The sequence below is a fragment of the Amblyomma mixtum genome, chromosome 1 (assembly GCF_055824585.1).
Source record: "Amblyomma mixtum isolate Tamu chromosome 1, ASM5582458v1, whole genome shotgun sequence".
Classification (NCBI taxonomy): Eukaryota; Metazoa; Arthropoda; class Arachnida; order Ixodida; family Ixodidae; genus Amblyomma; species Amblyomma mixtum.
The window spans coordinates 235,900,180-235,908,586 of record NC_143012.1 but is presented as its reverse complement, the minus strand read 5'-3'; the positions used below and the strand labels follow the sequence as shown (position 1 = coordinate 235,908,586).

General features: G+C 48.3%; 1 non-coding gene and 1 pseudogene across 1 annotated transcript; both read right to left on the bottom strand.

The window, feature by feature from the left end:
* Window positions 1-3,871: 3,871 nt before the first annotated feature.
* On the bottom strand, window positions 3,872-5,060 carry LOC149371249 (uncharacterized; annotated as a pseudogene).
* Window positions 5,061-5,207: 147 nt separating this feature from the next.
* TRNAV-CAC (transfer RNA valine (anticodon CAC)) lies at window positions 5,208-5,280 on the bottom strand. Its single transcript has one exon. It is a non-coding gene; the product is annotated as a tRNA-Val (tRNA).
* Between the last annotated feature and the right edge of the window lie 3,127 nt (window positions 5,281-8,407).

Genomic DNA, 8,407 nt, shown 5'->3' with positions numbered 1-8,407 from the left:
GTTTTGACTGCACATCGTCCAATATTATCTACATGCTCCAGTGCTCCTTCTGCCAGAAACAATATATCGGGGAAACCGGGCAAACAATGAGTGCCAGATTAAACGGTCACCAGGCTGACACAACACGGAATGAACAGAAGGCAGTGTCGACCCATTTTAATCAACGCCATCACAAATTCGACGAATTCAAATTGTTCATTCTTCAGTCAGGCTTCAAATCGACTAGGGACAGAAAATACAGAGAAGCATTCCTAATCCACAAATTTAAAACACTGCAACCAACAGGGATTAACATGTCTAGAGGAAACCTGGAATCTCGCAGGTACATTCCAGGGTTAGCATAATTTTAAATTAACAAATGTCTTGCACGTGCTCAGACCATTTCCTAGCACCTCGCATAAGTATATTATCTTTTCAGGAGGACACAGGGGCGGGATGGGGGGCACGGGCGTGGAGGTAGACAGGGACAAGGGCTTGTCCCTGTCTGCTTCAATGTCCGGGTCTTTTGTTGCGCCCCTGTGTCCTCCTGAAAAGTTATGAACCAACACGGCCAAATACTAGTACTTCTGAGTATACTATATGCTCTTTGCACCCTTCCCACGTCATATCTTCCACCACATTTCCGGCCTTCTCACCGTCTCCCTGTGACTCACCCCCCTTTTTTCCTCTTTTTTTTTCTCCTAATCCCCTACTATCAGTTCTCGGAAACCATGACATTCCTGTTACTCCCTCCGCCCCACCTTTCTGGGCCGCCGCGGTGGCTCAGCGGTTATGGTGCTCGGCTGCTGACCCGAAAGACGCGGGTTCGATCCCGGCCGCGGCGGCTGGAATTTCTTTGGAGGAGAAATTCTAGAGGCCCGTGTACTGTGCGATGTCAGTGCACGTTAAAGAACCCCAGGCGGTCGAAATTTCCGGAGCCCTCCACTACGGCGTCTCTCATAGCCTCAGTCGCTTTGGGACGTTAAACCCCATAAACCAAACCAAACCAACCACCTTTCTGGCTTTCTCTGAACTCGAGCCATTCCCCCCCTCCCCCCCCCCCCCCCCTGCCTTGTCCTTCCTTGGAAATGCCCCTCGTTCCAGTGCCAGCCTATGTTGTTTGCCTTCTTCTCATTTCCCTGTACCACGCTGACTAATCCTCTTATCTGAGTTTTTCAGGTCCTACAGCGCCTCCCCCCGTCGCAGCCCCTTCAAAGCCTTTGTTCATTACACACCCCCCGGATATAAGTTTTTCCACTATTGCAGCTTAACGAATCAAGGTGCACCTCCCTCCCCTTCCTGACACGCATCCCCTCTCACACCACTTTCCTTCCCCACCCCCGGGGCCTTCCTCCTCGGAGCGAAGGCCCTATTTAATCCCTGCCAATGATGAACGCTTTGCCCAGACGAAGACAAGTCCCCTTGTCGAAACGTTGGCTCAAGCAACCTGAGGTTTTCCCCTCCCTTGTTCATTTTTGTGATCGCAAAGGACCATCAACCACACCCTCTCTCTACCATGCCCCAATTAGTTATTAATGACGAAGGAATTAAATCCCTCCTGAATAATGTTAAACTAACTTCTAGCTCTGATCCTCTGGGCACTCACAACAAGATTCTTAAAAACATTTCTGAGAGCATTTATACAGTATTGTCATCACTCTTTTCTCAGTCATTATCAACTGGATCGATTCCTAGCGATTGGCGCGTAGCTAAAGTAATACCCATATTCAAATCTGGTGACCACTCTAATCCTCTGAACTATCGTCCAATATCCTTAACTAGCTCCATATCTAAGCTAATGGAACATGTTGTTTACACTAATATTATCAGCTATCTTGAGCACCACAACATCATATTCAAATACCAGCATGGATTTCGAAGGGGTTTCTCATGTGACACTCAACTTTCCGGCTTCACTTACGACCTCTTTTCATCAATAGACGCAGGCAAACAAGTCGATGCGCTATTCCTTGACTTTTCTAAAGCATTTGACCGGGTCTCCCATTACAGACTTTTGATCAAACTAACCCACTTGAACATTCATTCCGATGTTATTGCCTGGGTTAAAGCTTTTCTTGCATGCCGATCTCAGTTCATTTCTGTCAATAATCATCTTTCGTCCTCCTCACCCGTTTCGTCCGGTGTTCCCCAGGGTAGCGTTTTGGGTCATTTACTTTTTCTAATCTTCATAAATGACTTACCCGCCTGCGTATCATCCAAAATCAGATTATTCGCTGATGATTGTGTTATATACCGTAGCATTTCTAACGACTCTGACCGCCAATCTTTGCAAACTGATTTAGATTCCATTAGTAAGTGGTGTTCTTCTTGGTTAATGACCCTTAATTCCTCTAAAACTAAACTTGTCTCTTTCACTCGCAAGTCTTGTCGCATCCCGACATCTTACACTCTCCTTAATAACCCGGTTGAACTTTCTACTTCCTACAAGTATTTGGGACTACACCTTCAGTTTAATTTAACATGGAATTACCATCTTAGCCATATGCTTGCAGCTGCTAACCGCTCTCTGGGTCTTCTAAAACGTAACCTTAAACAAGCGCCTTTCCACCTGAAAAAAAATAGCATATGTTACCTTAATACGGCATAAAATCGAATATGCGGCGGCCATCTGGGACCCGGATCAAGCATACCTTATTGATGACTTGGAATCTTTGCAAAACCATGCCGTTAGATTCATCTTTTCTGATTATTCTCGTCATACTAGCGTCACCGCACTAAAGGCTCCCGCCGAACTTGATACGTTATCACATCGCCGCAAACTATCACGCTTGACCCTTTTCCATAAACTTTACCATCATGTTCTGCTCCATGACGATTTTTTTCAATCACCTGAATCTTTTTTTCCACGTCGCGACCACCCGCTGAAAGTTAAACGCATATCATGCCACACTTCTTCGTTTGCTAACTCTTTCATACCACGTACTATAGTCGACTGGAATAATCTTCCATCACACATCGCTTCTGAACGGGATCTTAATAAGTTTCAGGACCTTCTTACACAAATGTCTGTTTAGCTTCACTAATTGATTGTACCACATGCTGCATTCAGCTTTTTTGTTATTTTGTTTTGTTCCTGCGGTTGTTATGCCTCTAAAACACTATCTGTTCTATTTTTTGTGTAAATTACAATGTATACTACAGGTTTTTGTTTATTTCTTTTGTTTTCTACATGTGCTTTCTGTTCTTATGTATAGCACATTGGCGCTTGCTCAATATTATTTTGTGTTGTGTGTCATTGCTCCCCCCTATGTAATAGCCTCGATTGAGGGCCTTTAGGGGTTTATTGAATAAATAAATAAATAATAAATAAAATGACAAACACAATTGAAATCTCCCGCTAATACCAGCACCCTGTCGCAGTTTAAATATGTCTGGAAGCGCTCAAAAAACATTTTCCGGTCGGTCTCTACATTTGGCGCATACGCACAAATAACCCTGAAATTCCGTGCGCAATGCACAAAATCAACGACAAGAAGTCGGCCGCTTTCACAGGAGAACAAAGACTGCACAGTGATACCAATGTTATTCCCAATGAAGAGAACACAGCCACATGAGGCGCCAACAGAGTGACACACGCATACATCGAAATGCGTACGGAAAACAGACACCATTCGATCCGTCGCCTCCTCACTTTCAATCTTCGTTTCCTGAATTGCTACTACGTGTAGATCGTTCTCTAGAAGAAGGCGACTCAACTGGCATTGTCGCCTTCTTGCCCCGAGGCCTCGTACATTCAAAGTTGCTACACGCAGTCCTTCCGTGAGATTGATCGCCATATCGAGTGAAAAAAAAAGACCTTGTCGCATGGTGTCTACCATCACGCCCGCACCACAAACCACCCACGCCCCAGCTCGGGTTCTACAGTGCAAAACTACGGAGGCGGTTTCCCCGCCTGCCGTGAGTCGGCCGGAATGTTCGGCCGCGGCTTGTAGGACGCTCGCCTCATACCTGGCGTTTTAGGAGGAGGCTCATCGCCCCCACTGGCATCCTGCTGCGGCTCCTTGCTTGCGCTGTCATCATGCGCCCGTTTTCCGGCCGTGACACTGGTTGTTGGTGGAATGTCCATGGGCTCAACCACATTACAGGCGGCGCTCACCGGAGAGTCCCCAGCCTGTGCAGTCGCATCTCTCGTCACGACATCGTCAGCCGGTGCAGGAGCTGGAGGCGACTGCGACGGAGTGTCGACCGGGCAAAGTTGCGCTTCCAACTGATCCGCCCGAGGAACAGCCGACCCGGTCTCGGTCGCCACTGGCCCGCTCGCCGCTCTCGATGCGTCCTCCGCATCGGCCTCATCCATGAGCAGCTCTGTCGTCTCCTCACTGGTCGATGGTCCGGTGACGTTGGCGTACGTCCGAGCGCACTGGCTTTCCTCGTGCCCGAAGCGACGGCAAGCACTGCGACGTGGGATTTTGCACTCACGCCGAATATGGCCTGTGCCGCGGCAGCGCAGGCAAAGGGGAGGCCTGCCCGACACGACCACAAGCGCAAGCTCTCCGGCTACGCTCACCTGGTGGGGCAAGTCGTCCATCTTGACGCCGGCGTTCAACTTAAGGGTCACCAGCCTCGTAGTTGAACCCTTGTCCGACACGCCTTGTGCACGCCATCGCTCCCTTGTGACGTCCGTCACCTTCCCGAACGGAGCGAGGGCAAGCCGCACGTCTTCGTCCGGTACGCTGTGTAGGAGTCAATGTAGCTTCATTCGGACGTCCCTGTTTGCAGGATCTATCACAAGACATCGGGCACCTTTCACTTTGAGCTCACAGATGTTGATAATCTTCTTCGCAGCGTCGGCGTCCTTGAAGGTTACGGCCCACACATGACTCATGCGATACGCCCCCAGGGCGATAACTTCCGGCAGGAGCGAAAGTGGAGCGACCGCATCTCGAAAATCTTCCACCCTGTAGGGGCGAGCACTGATGTCCCCGTGCAGGAAAACTGTGTTGGACAAAACACCCTGTAGGCAAACTAGGCAGTACAACTCAGTACTCGCTGTCCGAGCCAAAATTCCTGTTTCCGCGGCCAGACATGGCCGCTGTAGCCGCTCCGACGGAGCAAGTCATTACACGTCCGTCACGCTCGGTGGCCGGAAGTGGAATCTCCACCACGGAAACGGGAATGAGAGCAGGGATTTCTTGTTTGTTCTGGAGGTTGCGTCGGCGACTGCCAAAAATTATTCACCTGGGAATGCGAAGAAATAGAAAAAATAATGTTTCCGCCCGGGATCGAACCGGGGGCCTTGCGCGTGTGAGGCGCACGTGATAACCGCTACACCACGGAAACTTTTTTTTTCTTTATTGCCTGACTTCGTCAAGAACCACAATACACAAATACACTTACAGAGCACAATGAGCAATAATTAACAACACTATCCGCCTGACGGGGCGTGGCTTCGTCACGTTAAAACTCTTTAAGCATCACCAAAGGCTCGACTCTTTCGAGCCACTCGGGAGCTTCAGGAGCAAGTTTCTGACCTTCAATATACCTATGCATGCACTCCCGAAAATAGATGCGTGCTGGTCCTGCATCAGGATCGCGATGATATCCTGCCATTCTGGAGCGCCAAATACAATGGAGGCCCATTAGCATAATAAGGTCGAATGGTGTCCCATCCTCACTATCTACAGGCAAGTACCGAATACCATGAGAGTCCAGCAGTAATTCCTTTTTTAAAGTCCTTTGTAAGATGTCCCAAAAGTATACCCCCTCCCAACAGTGCAAAAAAACGTGGTCTATTGTTTCTGGTTGTTTACAAATTAAACAATGGGATCCCCAAGGTAGAAATAAATGCTTCCCTTCCAAAAATTTCTTTACTGGTAGTGTTCCGGTATGTAATTTAAAGAAAAATGTTTTTGCACTTGGTGGCACCTGCATCGCCTTGACACGCTTAAGTACGTCGCGTCCCAGGCCTCCATTGTATAAGGCCCTGTACATAGGTTGTGGAAGAACTACATCGCACAAATCCTTGTACAACTTCTTCCTGTTAACAGAAGGTAAATATTCATACGAAAATCGAACAGACAGGAATCGAACACTCGCGACAACCTCTCTGAAGTAACCAAAAATACGTCCCGAGAAACTTTCGGTTGAGACAACAAAGTCCGGCTGTGCATTTCCGAGCCTTAATTGGCACACAGTGTGCAAAAACGGATCACTTACATCGCGCACAAAACAAAATCTGCTTACAATCTGCCGCAGAAATAAGTGTCCCAGACTCAGGCCACCGTCCTTCACCCGCCTAAACAAATTGGTCCGGCTGCAGCGTTCCCAGTCCGCAGCCCACACAAAAACGGCAAAGATCCGGTGCAGTCTCTGTACGTTCATCCTTGCACAATGCAACACTTGCATCACGTACCACAGCCTAGACATAAAAAACAGATTACACACTGTGGCCCTTGCGAAAATTGAAAGATGTCGCCCTTTCCACCTCTCCACCTTTTCACGCGTGGCTTGCGTCTGGGCTTTCCAGTACGAATCGCTATCGCGATAAACATCTAGTGGGACGCCTAAGAACTTTACTGGGGTCGTCACCCAGGACACGTTTGCAAAATTGCCGGGCTTCGTTGGCCATTCTCCGTGCCAAAGCCCCAGGGACTTTGACCAATTCACTTTACTACCGGTGACCTTGGCGAATTCTTTTACGCATGCCACGGCCTCGGTTACACCTTCCCGGTTGACTGTGAACACCGCGACATCATCCGCATAAGCCAGCAGCTTAACTTCTGCCGCCTGTAGCTGGAAGCCTCGAATTTTTTCACTTTCCATGATATTCAAACATAACGCTTCAATGTAAATGCAGAATAGAAGAGGGCTGAGGGGACAACCCTGGCGCACCGAACGCTGCAGGCTAATGGGGGCCCCCAAACTCTTATTTACAATTAATCTTGTCGTGCAGCTCCGGTACGCCAAGGCCACTCCCTCGCAAATAATGGACCCTACATTCACATGGTCGAGTTTGCAGAACAAGATATCGTGCGAAACACAATCAAATTCCTTCTCAAGATCTAGCTGAAGGATGGCTACACAGCTATTTGTGTTATCACAACATTCCAGCACACACCTCGCTCTATGAATATTGGAAACAATGGAGCGTCCCTTGATCCCACACGTCTGGTGGGGACCGACTATATCTTGAATTACTGACTGCAGTCTACGGGCTAAACTTTATAATGAAAACTTTATAATCTACGTTTGTGAGGGCGATAGGACGATATGCTGTGACCTGCTTTAACTTTTCTGCTTCATCGGATTTAGGGATTAGCACTGTATGGGATTTACCATAAGACGGGGCAATTCATTTACTTTGTAGGCTTCATTATACACTGCTCTCAGTACTGGCACTATTTCGTGTTTGTATGCTTTGTAAAAAGCCGCGCTTAACCCATCAGGTCCAGGAGATCTTCCCAGGTTCAAATTTTCTATCGCGTGCTCGACCTCTGACGCAGTTATCGACAGCTCCAGCCTTTCTTTCTGTTGGTCATGTAATCGCGGTAAAGCACCAAGAAACTTTTCCTTGAATGCGCACACATCCACTTCTTGCTTCGCAAACAAGCCCTGATAATATTCAAGAAATGCCTGCTGGATATGCCCGCTGTCCCCAGACAACGCCCCGCCCCATTCAATCTTTTCAATGTGGTTTCGCTGAGCGTGCGTTTTTTCGATTCCTAGAGCTCGTTTTGAAGGTGTCTCCCCAACAGCTAAATCTTGCACCCTAGCCCGCACAAGTGCACCGCGATAGCGTTCCTCCTCGAAGAGCGTTCCTGATTAAGCTGCAAGCCTTTGAAATCAGAATCGATCGGAAACTTCAGGAGCTTGCGGAGTGTACGCGGACGAAGGTTCCAAAATTAACTGGCCGCGTGACTAATAGGCAGCTTGCAGCTGATGATTCGCCCAACACCGGGGCGGACGCGCCAAGCGCGATTTCCTTTAGTGTTCAACATGGCACGCCCTCCTTAATTGCAGATTTTGCAGTGGAACTGCCGGGGGTTCAGAAAGAAGAGGGATTCGCTACAGCAATACGTAGATTCGTTGGATAAATTACCAGATATTATTGCACTGCAGGACGTCAATACGGAAGCCAAACTCAGACCATGCAGCACGCATCAAAACAGCTCATCCACTTGCATTCTGGTGCAGAAGGATTGCACGGCTGTGACAATTGAGCTGGATTTAGTCACTGAGGTGGAACATACATTTATTCAGCTTTTACCGAACGTACGCACGAGCAGAAGTGCGTATGTGTTGAACATATATAGTCGACCGAAGAACAGGGGTGCGTCTTTCGATGAGATTTTCCAAAAGGCCGCGCAATCGGCAAAAAGTGCACCTCTCATCATTGTGGGGGATTTTAACGCATATAGCTTCTTGTGGGGATATAGTAAGGAGGATATTAAGGGCAGGAGACTCGCTG